Source organism: Excalfactoria chinensis, chromosome 1 (genome assembly GCF_039878825.1).
Source record: "Excalfactoria chinensis isolate bCotChi1 chromosome 1, bCotChi1.hap2, whole genome shotgun sequence".
Lineage (NCBI taxonomy): Eukaryota > Metazoa > Chordata > Aves > Galliformes > Phasianidae > Excalfactoria > Excalfactoria chinensis.
This window is the reverse complement of record NC_092825.1, coordinates 86,126,210-86,147,465: the sequence shown is the minus strand read 5'-3', so window position 1 is coordinate 86,147,465 and position 21,256 is coordinate 86,126,210. Positions and strand designations below refer to the sequence as shown.

The following is a 21,256-nucleotide window of genomic DNA, read 5'->3' as shown; positions in this document are numbered from 1 at the left end:
AATGTTCAGTGATTCCCTCTTTATATGTAACAGACATATTTCAGAAATGAATATTGCAAATTTTGCCTGAAAACAGATTCTCAGATTATTATTTTTTTTGGAAGAAGCAGTGGGAAGACAGTTGATTGAAACACCGATTCTAATTCCATTATCTTTAACAAAACATTACCTTTTTATTAACTTGTTGATTCCTTTGATTAATTCAAGGTTACTCCATAATTAGAGATGTTTTACTACTGGAGCATATACTCCAAAGATCAGTAAATCTAATGCAATTAATCTAGACTACGTAATGCTGGCTCCAAACCAAAGATAAGATTTTGCTGATGTCCTATAAGTAAAGGCAGAAGATTTTGACTTCTTCCCAAGATTATGCATAGAACGTTATTTTTGGTAGTTCACTTTGTTTTGTTTTTTCCAGAGAGGGCAATTAGTGTTTAATTTTGACTGAAAATTTTGACTTCACTGAGTAGTCCACTTTTAACATTTCCCTTTGAACAATGTGAAATTTGATTTTTCTGTGGTATTCTCACTTTACAACATTATCAGCTGATCTCAGAATTTCTGATTCAGCCATACTGGCAGTGCTTTATTGCTAAATGTATCTGCCATCAACAGCAGAAACATCTTAATGGAAAATGGAAATAGGGAAGACAGATGAAAAACATGTACAGAAGAATGTGAACATCAAAAGAAAAACTTTAGTTAAAAACATGCAGTAAAAATATGAAAGATCAGTAAAAATTTATAGAAGAATCATGAAGTCTGAGATGGTGTGGATTGGGAAGGAGGTAGAAAAGCTTGATTATTGTTTAGTATGCTAGCAATTTTTGCTTTGTGTTAAACTCATTAACATTTCCTGTGCTTAAAGAAAGATTAGGCAAGCGTTGATAAATTGGTCAACATTTGCATATGCTCAGCTGTCTGTAGATACAATGTGTGGTTGAATGTCATGCCTAGTGGCTTTACGGGTAATGGTGCTAAAGCATAAGCTCTCAGTAGCAGTTGTTGGCTAAACTTTAGGCATGGGGTAAATAGAAGAGAACAAAATTACAATAAAGATGTTTAAAGCATGTGGCTATACATCAGACAGCTTCTTTAGCATGAAATTGAATAGTAAATATCCATTTCTTACACTCCCTATTGAGATATGCTTTTGTACAATAGGAAAAAAACAAAACAAAACAAACAAACAAAAAAAAAACAACAAAAAACACCAAACAAACAGGAAAAAAAATGTCAGATTTAGATACAGTGAACAAGAGAGACGTGTATATCTTGTGCTGTGCTGTTCTACTCATTAAGAAAGAGAACATCTGCCCTTTGGGAGGGGGATGTCCTCTTTCTCTTTCATGGGGAAAAGCACTAGCTGGCTCCAGAACCAAGTGAAAGCAGCCTGGAGGAGTCTGCCTCAGTTGCACAACTGCTGCCTGGAGCTGCTGCCTTCCTGTCATTTATACAAGATCAAGCTCACAACCCCCTCCATGAACACTTTATCCACTGGGATGACTCTTGGGGTGCAGCTTGATGAATTGGACACATTCCTGAGCATCAAGTAGGCTGAAGCAGGGCCCAAATGAGGGGCACCACTAATGGATCTTGTTGTGATCACTGAGGGCAAGGTGGATAACCTGCCTGTCCCAGACACTTCCTGGGTTCTGGTGGAAGCCAGATGCCAATCAATTGCTTGTGTGAAGAAACGCTCTGTCTGAGAGTCCTCAGAACTCTCCAGGAGAACGTGGGCAGAGGGCACTGAGAACACCACTGCAGCACAGCTGGGGAGCATTTCCAGAAGGCGAACTGACTGAGTCTGGAAGGGACCTCTGCAGGTCACCTGGTCCTAGAACAATAGCAGGAACTGAACTCATTTCAGCTGATGCTAATCTCAGTTTTATGGTGCTTAATAGTGCCAGTCTGTGCATTGTTTTCTGAAGCCTTGAAGTTAGAAATTCAATTGGTCACAGCCAACACAGGTGCATGAGAGAACAAACTTAACGAAGGTAATTTCCTTTAGCTACAAGGTTCCCCATACAGATGACTCAGGGAAGAGAATAGATGAAATCTTTTGGATTTCAGCAAAGCTGTTTCTCGGGGTATCCTTATAAATCAAATGGTAGAGTACAGCTAAACAAAAACTTAATACAGTAGGTGAACAATCAGCTGTTGGGTTGAACATGCAGGCTGAAAGGGCAGTAGTAAATGGGATTACATCAGGCTAGCAGCCAGTCACTAGCAGGGCTACCCTGGGTTTCCTTTTAGAGCCATTTCTCTTCAGTGTTTTTATAAATGACACGAATGCAGGACTGCCCCTCTGATTATTATCTTTTATTGGCAGTTCAGGCTGTCAGTGATTAAGCTGCTCAGAGAAGCCTGAGGGTTATCAAAAAGGACTTCAGGGGACTGAGGCAGTTAGTGGATAGAGCAGGTATACAGGTTGTATTTTCATTTCAGTGGCAGGGCAGGATACAGTAAGGAGTAGGAAAGCCCTTCTAAATACATGGGTGGGAGGGTGGTGCAAATGCAAGAATTTTGTTTGTTTGTTTGTTTTTTAACCGTGGGGCAGTTTACTCAGCACCTGGCCTGTTTTCTGCTGATGTGTCTCTCCTGTCTCAAAGTGGGAAAGGGATCTGTCCAGGAGATGGCAGGGCTTGTTCAGAGGCTTGAAACTAGGTATGAAGTAGGAAGAGGATAAAACCAGGCCTACTAGAGATGAGCTCAGAGGAAGGATGATGGGTTTAGGGGTGAGGCAAGAGGCTCAGCTGAAGTGTATTTACATCAATGCACACAACATGGGCAACAAACAGGAGAAGTTAAAGCCCATTGTGAAGCAGGAAAACTGTGATTCAATTGCCATTATGGAAACGCGGTGGAATTGCTTGCTCCCACAAGTGGAGTGTAGCAATGGATGGCTATAAGCTCTTCAAAAGGGACAGGCAAGGTCAGTTTTTTTGTTGTTGTTGTCTTGGCAGATGGTTCTTTCCTGTGCCCAAATTCTGGTTGCTTCTCCTTTCCATTTTTTAATTTTCCATTTGTTTTTTCTCTCTCCTGCTGACAGACAGATGGGGGACGGGCTGGCTGGCACTGAAAATGTTGCGGAGAGATTTAGTTTCTATCTCACTGTAAGAACATACTGTTCCTGTGGTATTTCTTTGCAAATAGAAGGAGAACACTCTGGAGTGCCAAATGGCATCTTCCTGGGACTGCTCTGTTCTTATGGCATTCTGGAGAGTCCACAAAGATGCTTGAGGAAATACTGGAAGAAGAGTCAACAGCCTTGATTTGTGTCCTTTTGAATTCCACGCACCTACTGTGATCATATATAAGTACTTGACCTATTCAGCAGTTTTCTTTTGAGTGATACCCTGAAAGACAAGTGTAGAAGAATAGCTGCATTATACTCTTCCAGTGCAAACCTAAAGCTCTCAAAGCACAAAATGTTTTCTGAGAAGGAAGAATACTCACTGTATATGTTCAATGGGAACACTATCTATCTAAGTATTTACGCTCATTTAATGTGCTCCTATCTGAGCATCCTGCACTAAAAAGTACCATCAGTGTGCACTGTTACATTCAGAAACCTGCTGTAGAATACTTCTGCCCCTTTTTAGGTGGTAGGTTTTATGGATAAATAAATCCCGGTTGCTGATTTTATATTTTTTAAAATTCATATACGCTTGATTTGAATGGTAAAATAAAATTCTGTTCCAAAACACCTGTTTGTGCTTACCTCTGATTCTTTAAAATGAAGAGATACCAGTAAACAGCCTTCATACACGAAGAATGTTCTGTCTTCAGTTAATAGTTTCTGGGAGCATATCCTTCTTACAGTGAGAGTGGGGTAGGTCTCTTCTCACTGGTGACAGGTGACAAGATGAGGGGAAATGGCCTCAAGTTCTGACAGGGTGAGTTTAGGCTGGGTATCAGGAAAATCTTTACCGAAAGTGTTGTTAAGCACTGGAATAGGCTCCCCAGGGAGATGGTGGAGTCACCATCCTGGGTTGTGTTTAAAAACTGTTTGGATGGGGGGCTCAGGGACATGACTTAGAGGTGGGTTGTTAGTTAGTGTACTATGGTTAGGTTGTGGTTGGACTTGATGATCTTTAATGTCTTTTCCAATCTGAGCAACTCTATGATTCATTCTGTTCTTGCCATCTGTGCTCTGAAAAATAAATAAATAAATAAAATCTTACCTTTAATGTTAAAATACAAAAATACCCTTCCCAGAAGTTAAAAATAAATAAAAGAAATACAGAAACATTACTACATAGACTGGTTTAAAGCAACTTGAATCTTTTCTCTTTGAAATACAGTAAGTCAAAAGATTTTATAATTCTAGTGGACTAGTGTAGTCCAAAGCTGAGGATAGAATTTTCCATTTATATTTCCTTTAATCATTTAGAAGCACATTTTTGTTCATAATTGAATCTGAAATGCTTAAGTCTGAATTTACTTTGTTGAAATAGTAGAAATGGTAAATAAGAAAGGAGAATTTGTCAGCTTGTGCCTTATGACTCACTTCATTTGTCCTATTTGCAGTTGTGTGTATTTTTAGTCTTTTTGAAAGCAGCGTGTAAAACAGTACTTTGAGGCAGATATACAATTAGGAATCTGGGAGCCAAAACAGATTCCTTGCTTCTGACTTCTGCAGCAAGTGAGTTTAGACAAGCTTTAATGGATATATGATACAGAAAATTGATGCTTAGTGCATGAAATTTCTTTTTTTTTTTCTCTTTACAGACACTGCCAGTCATCCCATTTTTCTCTTAAAAACAAAAACAAAAAACAAACAAACTGTATGGGAAATTGGTAATCACAGCCTGAACCTCTGATTAATCAGCTGAGGCAAGTGTCAGGTCAGCTATGGGAGCACAGGTGAGAGTAATTGAGCTGCAATTTAGCTGGAGATTGACTCCACCTCCTCTAGACCTCATTTAAGGGCTGACCACCACTAATGCAGCATCTGTTGGAGATTGCTCCCTGGTGGAGATTGCCTCAGCATTTTCCAGCAAAGGCATCCATATTGGTGAGTCTTTCCTTATAAATAACCTTTTGAATATCTGTTACCATCTTTGTATTATTCCACCTTACACAAACAACAACAACAAAAGAAATAACAAGAGAAAAAAGCTTGTTTGGAAGATGGGTCCAAAATTGCTTAGGAATCACACTTGTTTTCCTGAAGAAAATTAAGTTCAATTTTTGCATCTGTATGTATTTGATATTTGGATTGTAGTGCCTTTTGGGCAAGAGTGCGGGAGAGGAAGAAAAGCAGTTTTACTTTGGAAAAAAAAAATCTTTTCAAATTATGAGTCTTTGGGGTGTTGGACACAGTATTGTGACGTACGTAACATCTTGTTTGTATTTTAGAATAGACAGTAGTAGAGGGTAAGCCGTTTTTTCCACCATTTATTTTGGTAGAGTATCCTACAGAAAAAGCTATACTATATTTTTCTATTTAGTAATTTTCCTTCCAAACTGTTCAATTAGTCAGAAAAGCAAGAAAGAGGCAGTCTGCTATGGAAGTAGCTGGACATGTATATACAAATTTATGTTGAATGGACAAAACAAAGATATAACAAAAGTATTGTATAAATTTGTAGATTGTTGTATAAATATAGCATGCAAGGTTCAAGGGTCTGATTTCATTGTTGATCTTGTGGTTGATTCCAAGAACAGAGATGGAGGTGAATAAGAATGGATTGGTAGAAAAAGTACAGTATCAAGAACATTATATATTTATTTTTAATTGAATCTGACATTGGTAAGTTATCTTAGAATTCAATTACCAAAACAATTTTTAAAGCTTTTTAAGTCATGTCAGAACTCTAAGTCTCAGTATTAAGTAGTTAGAATATCTAGTTGACTACTAATGGCCTAAGAGCTTTTCAAGTCTAGAGTATTGATGTCAATCAATCAACCTCATAGTAAGTAGATATGAATAAAGCTAGAAAAGATTTTATATAATGATTCTCATCTTCAGTTTTCTAGTTTAGGTGTCTCCTGAAATGCAATGGTAATCTCCCTTGAACTCACCTAATTGCTATTCTCAAAATAACAGTGCCTTATTTAAAATTATAAAGTTCTCATACTATGTTGATATTCATTACATGTTTCTTAGTAATACCCATTTTTAGGGTGTTCGTGCTTAACAGTTTCAGCTTCTTCAATTTCAGAATGAACTGTGAATAAATTGAGTAGGGAAGATTAGCTAGTCATTTAGGTAGTCTTCAAGAGACTGTTTCCTGGCCATTAGTTTTACTATGATTTCAGTGCATCTTCTATAAGGTATAATAGATAGCCATCTAAAGTCAAAGAAAATACATATATTCCAGTACTGTTATGTAGAATATTCAGAACCTAAATATGTCATTTGCAAAAATAAAGACCTAAATTGTGATCCTTATAGACTGTGATGTTGAAAGTTGAGTTTGTGACGTTTGTTGAAATGTTTAATCACATTTTTACTTAAAGTGTAATAGAAAACACATAAAAGAAAAGTAAAGTGTTGGTAATTCATTCTTCTTAATATATAGTCTATGAATGAGATTTATACATCAAAATGCTGTAGTTTAAATTATTGCTTTGATTACTTAATGTAGATTGCAATCTGTTGTTGAAAGACATGAATCTCAAAATACAGATTTGTACGTTCTGTCTGATATAACTTACTACAAGAGAACAGAACACTGATGCTACCTGTGAGAACATACCATAACTCATTTTGCAGAGATCTAAGCTGATGAATGTTTAATATGAGCTGCTCCCATATGCAGTATGAATAACTGCTCCCTAAGTCAAAGCAAAGTTAGAATTAAAAGCCAAACTGTTTAGGAGTATGATTTGTATTTTTTGCTGTGCTGTGATAGTTAAGTACACTGCTGTTGTTAAGCTAGAAGAAAGAGGTCAAGTCATATCTTCTTCTGTTCTGTACTTCTTGTAGAGAACCTTGCATTCGCTTAGTTTCCATTTACAAGGCTACTGTTTTCAATTCTGCTAGCCAAAAATCAAGATTTGCATTTAAGAATATAAAAAACAAAAAACCTTCAATAAGACAAAAAACTCCAATCATAGTGTTTTGTTTTTTTTTTTTTTTTTGTTTGTTTGTTTTTTACCAAATATTGAATACGAATATGGTAAGCCTCCAGGACACCAACATCCTGATATCATAAAATCATAGAGTCACAAGGTTGGAAAGAACCTACAGGTCCGACCATCCTCCCATTACCATTGCTATCACAAGCCACTAAAACACATCTTGTAGCTCCTCATCCAGACGGCTCTTGAATGCTGCCAGGGACAGCGACTCTACCACCTCCCTGGACAGCCATACCAGTGCCTGACCACTCTCTGAGAGAAAAAGTCTAAGCTAAACATCCTCTGGTACAACTTGTGGCCATTTCCTTGGGTCCTGTTTGTTTCTTGAGAGAAGAGGCCAAACCCTTCAGAGAGTTGTAGAGTGTAATGAGGTCTCCCCTTAGCCTCCTAGACATAAAGAGAGAGAGGTGTACATAGGCACCCTGGTTTACTGTTCAGCTTACATATCACCACAGTATTTAGTAGGCAGACTAGATCCTGCCCTATGTACAGCCTAAATCTATCCTGAATGCCTCTACCCATGACCTTTGCTTCTTGGGAGCATATGGTCTCATTACTGTGATGCAATAGCCTATCTAATATTTTCTGCTTCTGAGCAGGGTTTATTAACTTGGCCTCAGTCAAAACTAGCAGAAGCCACATAACTTCCAGCTGGCTTGGAGTACAGGGTGAGCACATGATCATCTGTGGAACAGCTCAAATCCATAGCCCAACTTAATGATGCTTTTAGAAATCAATTTAGCTTGCATATAGCATGAGTGGGGGAAGGGTTGTGGAAATCAAACCTTGATTTCCTTTCCCCTTCTCAATATGCACTCAACAGTTTGCAATACAAATTTATATAAGGCTGTTTAAGAAGCATGTATTCATCAACTATTATGTAATGAAGTTATGGTGAGTATAACTAAGAAATAGAAGATGATGATAATTACTTTGTATCAGCATCACTAAGTGGCCACTTTTTTATATACTATTCAGTCTTTAGCATTTCTGGGTGACACACTTAAAAGTGTTACTTTTCTCACTTCAAATTCCTGTAAATACTCTCTTTTCTTGCCTGAAGGCAGATTAACAAAAAGAATGCATCATCCTAAACAATTCATGTTAGATTTCTGAATTGCTGATAACAAACTTCTACTGAAGTGCCAAAAGAAGCAATCATCATGCCTAATTCTGAATGCAGTTGTGATGTTTTTGCCTTCCAAGATCCTTGATTTGGAAGTAGCGTTGGAATGTGGTGAGTAGGTTGAGGTGGAGACACCAGCTGCAGCACTGTAACATGCAAGTAATTCCCTTGGATACATGGCCTTTCTTTCTTCTAGTCACTTGTGGAAAAAAATGAGATTTCTTCCAATGTTAATTTAATTTAGTTTTTATAGACACAATAATTGATTTTTCTTTTGAAATCACAGCCCCTTCATACACTGTAAGGCTTGGAGGAGAATTTGCACTTTACTGTATATGTACAAATTAACTTGGTGTAATCTGTGTACAGTATCTTCCTAGAAATGTTTAGACTTGTTAATGATGCCTACCACTGATTGGTATATTAACCTTTAAATTGTGTATTTCATAACTTATCAAAATTTGTTCCTTCTCTGTAGTTAAAGTATATAAAGCATTTTCTATCTCCACCCCTAGAAGGTTTTCTGTGGCCACAGAAAAAAAGTGTTGTTTCATGCTTGAATTTTATAATAATGTGTCAGAGACCTGAGCATAAACTAATGCAATGTCTTACATGGAATGTAAATCAGGAAAAAAGAAATCCTGTCGTAGTAAGTAGCTCCAAAATTATTTGATTTTATTCTGTCAGTGAAAGAAAAAATTATTTTTTGTCAATATAATTGATGTGTGTGGTGTTTCATGCAATCAGAATTCCTATCCAGAAGACTGGCAGAAAATAAACAGGGAACATTGGTAGGCTTGGTGAATAACTTTTGGGTTAATATATGGTACAAGGTGTGAACTTGTAGAAAATCTTAGGTACTGCAGAGTGGCGTGACATAGTTGAATTTGATTTCTTCTTCAGACATGGAAAACAAGAATGCTAAGTAGTAATACTCCTAATTTCTGATAAAGTTTTCAGCTCAGTAGGTTGTTTTTCTTTTTTCTTTCCTCTTCTCTCTCTTTTTTTTTTTTTTTTTTTTTTTTTTTTCCCCTCCTGAACTTGTGGCATTAGGATTATGTGCAAGACAGATGCTCAGCCCCAAGCCAACCCTCCTCCTGTGGCTTTCCTGCCTCTGGTTTGATTGAATGTGAGCACAGCAATGTTTTTTTCTCCTTGAGACAGTCTGACAAATGGTCTTTGTGTGATTGGTGCACTTGGTTGCTCTAGTAAACAGTCTTCTTTTTATCCAGATGTCAGGAGAAACGATGGCTTCTTCACAGTGCACCTGAACTGTACTGTATCACATTCCTCCAGGGAGCTGGAGGCTACAGATTCCATCTGACACTTCTTTTAGCAAATTCACAGCTGATTTTAATCAGGCCACATGCTTCTTTTCTGTGGAAAGTCAGTAGATTCTCTTATTCAGTGAACTCTGTGGCATTCACTTTGTGGAGTTCTCAGGAAACTGTACCACCGGAAGGGAACCATTTTTCAGCAAGACAGAGAGAAATGCAAGATCTCATGCTTATATATATATGAAATAAGGCAGAAATTAAGAACTTAGAGTAAGGCAGCAAAAACTCTTAGGTCCTGGGAGGAATCATGACCTGTCATGATGTACTCCCTCTCTTATCATAATGGAAGTTTGTTTCTTTGAATTCCATACTAGGAATTCATACTGAAGCTTTCACTGGTGAAAGAAAAGATAGTTTTCAGTATTTTTTCAGACTGTGTTGATGTATTAGCTATTCTGCAAAACTTCTACAAGCAATACCAATAATTCAGGAATAAATATATGTATGACTATTACCTTTGCATTATGTGAGTATATGGCATGAGCTTGACATCCACCTCCTCACCTCTTTCCAGCAGGCTTTCTAGGTATCTGTGTCTCAATTTTTGATACAGAATTTTAATAGGATGTCTTAGTCTGCAGTGAGCATAAGGTTCAGTAGCAGAAAATGAGCCATGCTGTGTTAAAGCCAGCCACCTGATAGCAGTAGTGTTGAAACTCCCTAGCTGGAGTTCTGTCCTGAACTTTGCTGAATAAAGAATATAGTTTGTCTGTCTCCAGCTTCCAAAGCTGAAATTAAAGATCTGTTAGGAATTGTTTCTTATTTTTTCTATTTTATCTTATTTTTTCCTTCAAAACAAAAGGCTGTTGTTCCTTATTCATATTACTGTTTGCAAGGGATGGGATATGATTCAGTGTGTTACTGTTAGATCATGAATACATAGCCAAGAAATATATTGTTGAAAACCGAAATCTAGCAATTCACCCAAGTGAGGTGACAACTGAAGTATAACAAACTAAGGACTGCTGTAAGGACTTCGACAATTTTCATTAACAACACTGTCTGAGGGAAATGCCTACTTTGCCAGTTCTGGCAGTAAGTAATGACAACAGTACAAGGAGTGTAATTACCTTGGGCATTGAGCCAAGTAATTTTGTACTTGCTTTTTCATGCAAAACACATTAAGGTTTGACATAAATAAAAGTATCAGTATACCTTTTATTTTAAATGTCACGTTGACTTAAAACTCTTAAAACTAACTAGAAGAATCACATGTGGAACCTTCTTGAACTAAGCAGCCTTACTGTAGAAGTATATTAAATACGTTTATATATATTTAAAACATGGCCTAGAAGGTTTCTTCTGTAAAATGATCTTAAACCTCATTCTGATTTCTTTGTGCAATAACATAGCAAAAAGCTAAAACCAACAGTTTCATGACATGTGAAGGGGTAGCGTGTAGGAAAAAGCAGTGAATCTAATGATAATTTCTGGTTGGCCTTCAGAGGCTTCCATTATTTTCTGCTGTCACTAGTCTGAGATTAAAAGGCATCTACTAATATATTCATACTACAAACTACAATAAATTAAACAGTTACATGATAGAATTCCCCATCCTCTAAACTATAATTTTTGTGCAACATAGTATTCCACAGTTTTGAAGTTATGATCAGTCATTTTGTGCAGTCTGGAATATCACTATGTGTGATTCTATGATGAATATCTTTTGCTGTCTATGATGAATGTCTGAACTGAGTGAGGGGAATAAGAATGTTAATGTGTTGTTTTTTTACAGTAGTTTTTATTAAATATTCCAATTATCATTAACTCATATTTTTTTGATATTATCCAATCAAACCAAATCCTGAAACAAAACTAACAAAATAGCCACTCTGATTAAAAACATCAGAAAAATGCCCACACAAAACCAGCCAGAGGGGGAAAAAAAACAAACAAACAAATTGCACCTGGAAAATAAATAGCTAGTTTAAAAAACAAACAAAGAAACAAAAAAAAGCACACCTAGGAAAGAAGAGAAACAACTGCAGTAAGCACTAAAACAAAACCACCTTTCAAGGGAAACTGTTGATCACAGCCTAAACCTCTGATTAACCATCTGAGTCAAGGGACAAGTCAGCTGTGGGAGCACAGGTGAAGGTAATTCAGCTGTGCTCACAGAAGGGGTGAAGCTTGACTCCACCACTGCTATATCCCATTTAAGGGCTGACCACTAGTAAGGCAGAATTTCTTTCTGGAGATTGCTCCTTTGTGGGGTTTTTGCGGTAAGCGTCAACATTGGTGAGCATCCATCTTGACTGTGAGCCTCAGCATTGGTGAGTCTTTTCTTTATATACCCTCAGGCTATCCATTCACTTTGTAATTACAACTATACATTTGTATGATTACAACTATACGCAAGATTTCTTAATGCCTAATAGGTTGCATAAAAGGGGGATCAAGTACGAGGCAGTCCCGGAAGCTTGTAACCTCTGAGGTACTTCAGTCTGTGAGGAACAGAGGAGGGACAGTGTGTAGGAAAGTTAGGGTAAAAGGGAATCTGCAAAGTGATACTTTGAGAGATCCTTCTGGGAAAATACCTCCAGTAGATTCTCCCTTTATTTGAATAAAGAAAGCTGAAGGTTCTCCTCTGTCTCTGTTTAGCATGGAGATATTTGAACAAAATTTTCCCAACACTATGCATGTAAGTTATCAATTGAAATTGAAAGTCATAATACAGGCAGACTTAGATTAGGCTGATATCTGGCAGATTCGATGAACTTCTATGTTTTTAAGTTTGCAGTTATTTAATTTACAATGCTTGGCTTTTCAATTGTTCTTTCTACTTTCGGGTAGCTTGAATTTAAGGTTTGTGTCTGGATGTGATATTAAAATACAAATCTGTTGGGTGGATGTTTGCAGGCTCTGTCTTCTACTATCTACTATCTATCTACTGGAGATACATAAATATGTAGTACAAAACACTAAAATAGATGTACTTGTTTCTTGTACTTTCTTGTTGTTAATAACATAATATATATATATGCTGGGACTCTCTTTGTCCCCACACTTGCAGAATGAATATGACATGTGTAATTCTGTCACCAGTCTATGCCTGAAATCTCAGTAGGGCTGTCAAGCGTTGCCTTATGAAATGAAGTATCAGGCTATAGAATCTATATCTTTACAGGAAAATGCAATATAATTAATTTAGAGACAAAGAAAACTTTCTTGTTTTCAGTTGCCCATAGTTGGATTTGACAAGACAAGATTGTCTTAAGCCTGGATTGTGCATTATGGTGAGCTGCCTGGTAATATTAAAATTTAAACATACTCTCACTGCTCTGTATTAGCAGACAGAATGTCTTCTGTTAAATACACCTGTGGCCTAGGGCAGCTCATCAGGTGAAGTTCAAACAATGTTCTGAACTTGTTGCACCTGTATGTTGCTGACGGTGTCCCAATGACTTATTCAACCTGATTTTTGTAATGCATGTAGAGCTGGAAACATCTTTTTAATAAACTTTCCTGATATTTCAGATGTCTGCATATGCAGACAGTCCTAATATTTGGTTCAGGGCTATCCTTCAGGTTCTTTCTTTTCCATGCAGTATTGCCAGTGCATAACCTGCAGTTACTCATTGGGATAGATAAACGGGTCTCTCAGACAAGTATTTACTTCATAATCCCTTGATTGTATCTAATTACGTCTTCAGCAATTAGCCCAAGGCTGTGGTTTTGTAATACTGTGCCATGACTGCATACCACAAAGTTGATGTTGGATTGGGCAAGAGAGGCTGCTCATGCCATATTGTTCAGCTGCACTGTGAGACGTTGAAGTCATGGAGTGTATGGAACCCCATTAGTGGAAAAAGCACAGTGGACACACGGTACACCTTCCCAGTTTTCTCATCTTCTTTGTTGCCTTCCTCTGATTTAGAACAGTGGTCCTGGTATCTCAGTATCTACAGCAGAGAATACATATGGTTCCCTTCCCATGTTTATATGTCAGTGTCAAATCTCTTTTTGAGATGAAGAACTACATATTGTGTTAGATACTGGTTACGGTCCTCAGAAGTGCATTTGATCACAAATGCTAGCATCAGCTTATCCTTACTTCCTTCTGTATTTACAGATGTCACAGCAGATTTGCCCATTCAGTCAGAATACTCAGTGTAATAGTAAGGTCTTAAAAAGAGATGCAAATAAATGCGACAAACTTTTCATTGTGTATTTATAACAATGCCATTTTCAAGTAGCTATTTTTTAGCTAATGGCTTGTTTCCTACTTTTTACATCTGAGTATTCTTTACATCTGAGTATTATTGTTTTCCTGCTGTGGAATCTTACACTGTCAGTTTTATCTAATTTTATTTTTAATTTTAACTTTTTAAGCTGGTAGAGGTTCTTCCTTTTTCTATCTATGTGTCCCAACATAACTCATTAAGATATTTCTTTGGTTATTTTATTTGAATCCCTGCTGTGGGAAAGTGTTTTAATAAATTGTATTTCTGAAGATGGTTGCTTTTTTGATCTTGTTGAAACCTGAGGCATGATGAAGGTGCTTAATATTTAATGCATTTGACAACTCTGGGTGAGCGTGGGAGGGAGTTCTCTGCTCTTGTAGTGAACAAATGGTGGCTCATGAAACCCCTTCAGGATTGATTATGGTGGTTGATTATAAAACACAGCAGAGAGACCCAAATGAGGAGCAGTGTATTAAACTTGTAGATCGACTTGAAACAATCACAAGAGAGGAGATCTGCAGGTTTGTTTGGAACTGTGCTGAGACTGATCTTACAGCTAAGATAACCTCTGAAGTACATTGTGTTAAATCTTGGTTTGGGCTTCAGACTCTACTGGAAGCTTGACCCACAGATACTGTTTTTGGGGTTAGTCAGAGATTAGCTGAGGAATGAGTTAATCACCTGAATACGGGATAAACACCTGCCACAAATATCCATACCACACTGCTTTACATGTTTTCAGATGTTTTACTCACCAGCGCGTTTGTCCTAACAAGAAGGCCGTGTCCCCAGCAAGTACAATTATTCCTCTGGAATAATGATCAAGACCACAGTAGAGCAGAGGAATAAAACTGTTATTTCAGTCTGCCTGTTAGTATGTTTGTTTGTTTTTTTTGTAGGTCTAAATTGTAATTACAAGTCCTCAAAGATAGAGTATCAAGCTGTGTGTGTGCCTTGTTCCTTTATGGTACTTTTTTTTGTTTTTAAGTTTCAGACAAGTGTCTTGGCTGATTATCCAGTGTTACTGAATCCACATATTTTTGTCTGATCAAATCTCTACCTTTTTCTCCCTAATTGTGGGAGTAACTAATTTTGTGACTGGAAGCTGCCTGTACTGTGCCTCACTAATATTACAGACTCACAGTCCTTCTATTTACGTTATGCTGGGGCAAAGCTCAGCACTTAAAATCACTTTTTCGTATTTAATTTTGTATGTAAGAGTTTCAGTATATTTCCCTGGTGATTTGTGTGGTTTTTTTGGTTTTTTTTTCTGTTGTTCTTTTTTTGCTGTTTTTTTACACTGTAATCAAAATACCGCATTAAGGAGGTAAGATGCAGAAGTATGGCAAAAGATCTAATGAATTTGTTTTGATAGATACACAACATCTTGTTGACTATTTTATTGATGTTTTCTCAAATGCAGTTTTTGGTGTAAGAGTGAAATGACTAGAGCTGATTACGCTTTACCCCAGTAGAGCACTCAAGTATTAAGACAAGTATCATGACTTTCTTACTTTCAGTTGCTAATAAGTATGCCGAGGACAGGTTAATTTGCATACACTCTGCTTGCAAGGATAGATGTACTGATCTACCTTCTCTTTTGGCTGCCTGTGTGGTCTAAAGCTGTATTTGGGTTGTACTTTGACTTCTTTGCCTAATCAAGAAAAAATTAAAGCAGGTGGATTCTATTCTGGGCATCAGTGGAGATATTCATACAACAGTATGTGTGCATTTTGCAAACTGGGATTTTAATTCTGGTAATAGCACTTGCATATTTTAAGTTAGATAAAACTATAGATGTCACGTTAACAAAAGTATATAATTAGTCTTTTTTAAAAATTATTGTTGATATACTTTTAATTGTCCTAGACTTTGATTTTTGAAAACATGATTCATTGCAAGTATGTAAATTTATTTTGGTTTGGTCTCTTCTTAGTTAATATGAAAAGAAATAGCCCATTAGAAGTACAAAATCTCATTTTCTTGCAAAATGTCAGTGTGCCAGGTAATTCTTCATGATTAAATACACTATGAACAGAGGGTCTAAAATCTTTTAATCTGAGTGGAATTCATTTGTTATGTAAATTAAGTGGAAAAATGGTGCAGCTGTGAGGATAGGAAGTTTCATACTCTAAATCAAACTTCTAATGTCTTTGCACCAGTTCATATTTTATTGAAAATTTCATTAATTTTTTGTTAACCTTAATAAAAGGCATGTAAGAGAATTTCAGAATGTAATTGACCAATGTTTTTTATATATGCATATATATGCATAATATGAATGCAGGAATAAAAAATTCTTTTATTTTAGTATTCAGAGTTGGGCAAGAATCTTATCTCGCCCATATTTTTAGCTTCTGATGTGATCTGTTTTTCAAAATCTTTGATACTCTTCCCTGAATGAAGGGGGAAGAGGAAGGTGAACTGATGATGCAGCTAGGAAGGCAAGTGCATTAGGTAAGAATAATTAGATGATTATCAGTTTTCCCCTGAATTACAAGTCTTAATTAGTGTGTAAGATAAAGGGTATCAGCCTTCAGATGGCTTAGTGCTGCTTCTGAGTGTGGAGGAGCTTGTGAATTCAGGCAGTCTCACAGAAAACAACTCGTGATTTTTAGATGAAAAAAGCCAAAGAAGTCTAAACATTGGACATTCAAAAGTGTAGAGATTTCTTGTCTTCCATAACTTCCTTACTCAGCATTTGTCTTGCATTTTTCCTGTTAGAAGCAGTAGATATACAGGGAAGAGTTTCTCTGTAATTCAGCTAAAGACCCTTAGACTTGGGTGCTCTTCAAAGACTGAGATCTTTGAAAGTCCAAACTATTTCAGTTTCAGGAAGAAATCTCAAATAACTGGGATACCAGCACTATAGATACAGGTGAAATGATCAGTCAAAAAGTAAATTCTTGAAGAAACAATTTTAGGATTCAGCTGATCTAGCAGGATATAGTATTTTTAACCACTTTTAATTAGGAGGACATATTTTGCTTATTGTATCCCAATAGTAATTTTTAGGTTTTAAATTATGTAACATCATAAGCAGCTTTTTGATCCAGAAATGAATCCCACTCTTTTTGAATGCTAGCAGAACAGCAGATGAGAATTATGACTAAATTACACTTGTGACAATGTGGTGGACCAGAATCACAGAATGTTTTTCTTGATGCAATTCTAGTCTGATTTTGAGGAAAACTGAGTTTTTGAATTGTGGCCACATATGTAGGCTGTGCACTGTGTGTTTTTTCCCTTGTATCGTAATTAAGAAAAATATATATTACATATAGAAAAAAAAAATCTCTCTCTCCCCTATCTAACCAGAACTGTTCTTTCATAGTTTTAAAGCTAATAAAACATTTTAAGCTTTGTTTTCAAAGGACATATTTAACTGTCAAATATTAGCAGTTTTACATATATGCTTAAATGCATGCTTCCCACTCATCTTTTTGTTGGATTTTCAAATAAGACAGGAATCACTTAGAAGTTGTTCTTTGGAGGGCCATAAAGCTGGAGCATCTCCCTTATGAGGAAAGGGGACCTGGGTCTGTTCAGCCTGCAGAAAAGAAGTCTGATGGGGGATCTGATTCATGTTTTTAAATATTGAATGGGAGGTAGAAAGCAAATGGATGAGGCCAGGCTCTTCTCAGTGATGTGTAGTAATAGGATGATGAGTAATGGTCTAAATGAAGTTCTATGCACACATGCAGAAGAGCTGCTTTATGGTGAGGGTGGCATGGCACTGGAATAGATTGCCCAAGGTTGTGGAGTCTCTTACCAACCTATTCTCCTTCTATGACTGCGAATAGATTGGTAGCATGATCCACATGCCATGCCTCACTGGTAGAACAGTATTGCAAGAACAGGAATGCTGCCAACTTACTCACTAGTGTAGGCTACAAATTAGGGGCAAGAGCTTTTCAGATTAGTGCATGGAAAAAAGTCACTGTTAATCTAAGAAATTCAGCACCTATTTAAGCCTAAAGCCAAAGGGAAACTGCAGTAAATTCTGTATGTTTTCCACTAGTTGGCTAAAGCATTAATATATATATATAACATAGTGCAAATTCTGTAAAAGAAAATGTAAGGCTGCACAGTCAAAAATAATAATAAAAAAAAAAAAGAGGATTCCCAGGATGCTCCAAAGGATTGCCTGTTGACTTCCTTTGCATTTTACAGCTGTAAATTGTAGAAAAACACCATACTTTTGTATCCTAAGAGAAAGCAATTGAGGTATTTCTTCTACAGGCAGCAGCAGCAGAAGTGCCACAGGAGGTGATCCAGTCACAGGGGCAGTTCCTCTTGCTCTAGGCTTCACAGGGCTCTGGTTGTCAGGTGGCAAATCACAAGCATCTTCAGGGCTTGGGGCAAAAAGTCTGTGCTCACCAGCAGACAAGTGCAGGTCTGCAGACAGTTGATGTAGAAGCCAGGGTGCTGAACATGCCTGGCAATCTGTATCTCCATCCTAGCACAGTTTTCAGGCTGCACCATGCTGCTGGTGCAGCTGGCTTCAGCCTTCTTGGTGGTCAGGAAAGTTCCTGAGCCATCAGGCTCCTCCTGAATTTTCATCTCAATGGATAAGGTCTTACTGAACATATTCCTACCTACCAGAAACAAAAGGCAGATGTAAAAAAGAGCCATAGTGATAAATAACAGATTTAAAAAGAAGCCATATTTAAAGCAAAACTATTCTTAGACATTGATTTGTCTAACAGAAAGAAAAAAAAGAAAACTATTACAAGAGGAGGACCTGTTTTAACAATATTATCTAATTTACTTAAGTGAGAGAATTATGTACTTTGAAAGACAGAAACAGAGAAGAACACAGAAATCTATTCTGAGCCTATGCAATGCTTAGAAGTGTGTCCAATTCAAGCTGCACCCCAAGACTCATCTCGATGGTGAAGGTGTTTGTGGAGGGGGTGATCAGCTTGATCTTGCACAAGCAGAGGGAGAGCAGCAGCTCATGGTGGCAGTCATGTGTCTGCCTCCAGGCTGCTTTCACCTGGTTTTGGAACCAGTGTGTGCTTTTCCTCACATGCAGATACGTTTCTGTGCAGAACATGTTGAGGAAGCTGGGTTCCTGTTTTTCTCTCAGCTCCTCCTAAGCATGGTGGAGAAAACAGTGCGTGTTCCTTAGCAGCTTGTCCCTCATGCAGGTACACCGTAGCTGCACAGGCAGATAGAACTTCCTTGTTGATGTTTCCTCCCTGTTGCCAAGCTCCACATGGAAGGTGTGCCTGGGGGGAAGCAAGCAGGAGGCAGATGATGTTGTTTTGATGGGTACTCCATCCTTCATAGACGCAGGCCACCTTGATGGCTGGCTGCAGCTGGGGTGCGAAGCTGTGGCAGGTTCATCCTCAGCAGGTGTAAAGAAGCTCCTCCACCAGCTGGCACTTTTTGGCCATGTACGGTGCTGGCCACTGGGTTCCACCAGCCCAAACTCTGCCTAGGTTGCATGTCTCACCTGAGTCAGTGCCTTCTTCAACCTCCATGTCCTCCTCCTTTTTGTTTCTAGAGCTTTTTTTGGTTGCTGCTGCAGACCAAATTACATTCTGCTTTTCTGAGGCAGCAGAGCTTAGGCAAGATGGAAAGGATGGCAACACAGACCCAAATCTTGCTGCTGTTCTCTGGCAAATATTTTGTTTTGCCAATGCACTAGTGGAAGCCAAAGAGTAGGAAAAGGACTTCTAAGATGCGACCAGCTGAATGGCTTAGCCCTGTGGCTGACCTGAAGGAGGAGGTGAAGAGACTGAGGAGCATAAAGGAATGTGAGAGGGAGGTTGATTGGTGGTGCCAAACCCAATCAGCCCTGAGATTTAGTCAGCAAGCTGAGGCTCCACATGGAGCACATTACCCTCTGTCTCCTTGCAAACAGGTGTTAGAGGGGAACCAGCAGACACAGTGTTTCTGATGCAGTGAACCCTCTGTTCTCTCCTTCACCTAGCAACAACCTTGAAGAATCAGGGAATGAGTGGCAGTGACAAAAGGTCTCTGCTTGGTGATGCAAGTGCACCTCCCGGAGATTTCCCAGCTGCCCCTGCAGAACAGGTATAGTGCTCTGAAGGGACCACTGGACAGTGGTGATAATGATGGTTTTCCCCACTTGATGATGTCACCAAAGTCTAACCAGACATCACTTAGCATTAAGGCCTCACTGGAAAAGAAAAACAACAGGTCATTGTCATTGGTGACTCTGCTGAAGGGAGCAGAAGGGCTAATATGTAGACCAGACCCTCTACACAAGGAGGTTTGTTGCCTCCCAGAGGCCTGGGTTAAAGATCTAAGGGAAAAACTTCCTTCCCTAGTTTGGCCCTCAGATTACTATCCCCTATTGTTGTTTCAGGTAGGCAGTGATAATATAGGAAGAACTTCCCTAAAGGCTAAAGGACTTCAGAGCCTTGGGGCAACAGGTAAAGGATTTGGGAGCACAAATTGTGTTCTCTTCTATCCTTCCAGTTTTAGGATTGATGAGGCACTAAATATGATGAGCCAGTGGATTAATACCTGGCTCCGAGCCTGGTTTGCCCAGCAGGGTTTGGGGTTTTTTGACCTCTGCGCTATTTGCAGAAGAACAGGCCTGCTGGCAACAAATGGGAGTAGCTTATCCCACTGGCGGCAAGGGGTCTTACGATGGGGGTTAGAAAAGTTCATTGTTAGAGCTTTAAACTAGGTATAAAGATGTAACTGGGGTCATTAGAATGGAGCCTGTGGAAAAGGGATGTGCCAGTAAGATCCCAAAGTCTTGTGTCTTGGTGAAGGAGAAGGATGACTCACCCTTTTGCAGGAAGAACACAAGTGTTGGTGTGGAGGAGCTGGAGGCCATTGTGCAGTCAGAAAGCTATGATATAATCGCTGTCATGGAAACATGGTGGAATGACTTGCACAGCTGGAGTGCTGTGATGGATGGCTGCTGACATTACAAAAGAGATAGACAAGGCAGGAAAGGAGGTGGTGGAGACCTCCATGTTAAGAAATAATGTGAATGTATGGAGATTAATGATGGTGGAGAAGTTGTGGGTCAGAATAAAAGCGAAGGCCGAAAAGACAGATATTATCATGGGGGTCTGCTGCAGGCCACTCAACCAGGATGAAGAGGCAGACAAGAGACTTTATAGACAGTTGGATGAAGTCTCCAGGTCTCTCCCCCTTGTTCCTGTGGGGGACTTCAACTTCCCAGATATCTTCTGGATTTATAATACAGCAGATTAGGAAAGTCTGGGACTGATCCCTGAGTGTGTGGGAGATAATTTCCTGACACAGCTGGTGAAGGAGCCAACAAGGGAAGCAAAATCCTGGACCTGCTGTTTGTTAACAGAGAAGGTCTTGAGGGGGATGTAAAGGTTGGAGGCCATCTGGGGCATAGTGGTAATGAGGTGCTAGATTTCTTGATCCTTGCTGAACTATGAGAGTCAGCAGAACTGCCACTTTGGACTTCCAGAGGGCAGCCTTTAGGACCATAGTAAAGAGTGTCCCTTTGGAGGCAGTTTTGGAGAGCATGGGAGCCCAGGAAGGCTGGG

At 38.5% G+C, this 21,256-nt stretch overlaps 1 long non-coding RNA gene across 1 annotated transcript in view; it reads left to right on the top strand.

The window, feature by feature from the left end:
- The window catches only part of LOC140260619 (uncharacterized), a 98,699-nt gene that overhangs the window by 60,116 nt on the left and 17,327 nt on the right, over window positions 1-21,256 (top strand). The window contains exon 2 of the long non-coding RNA XR_011905579.1: window positions 4,738-5,023. This is a non-coding gene — a long non-coding RNA (uncharacterized lncRNA). The remainder of the gene's footprint in view (window positions 1-4,737; window positions 5,024-21,256) is intronic.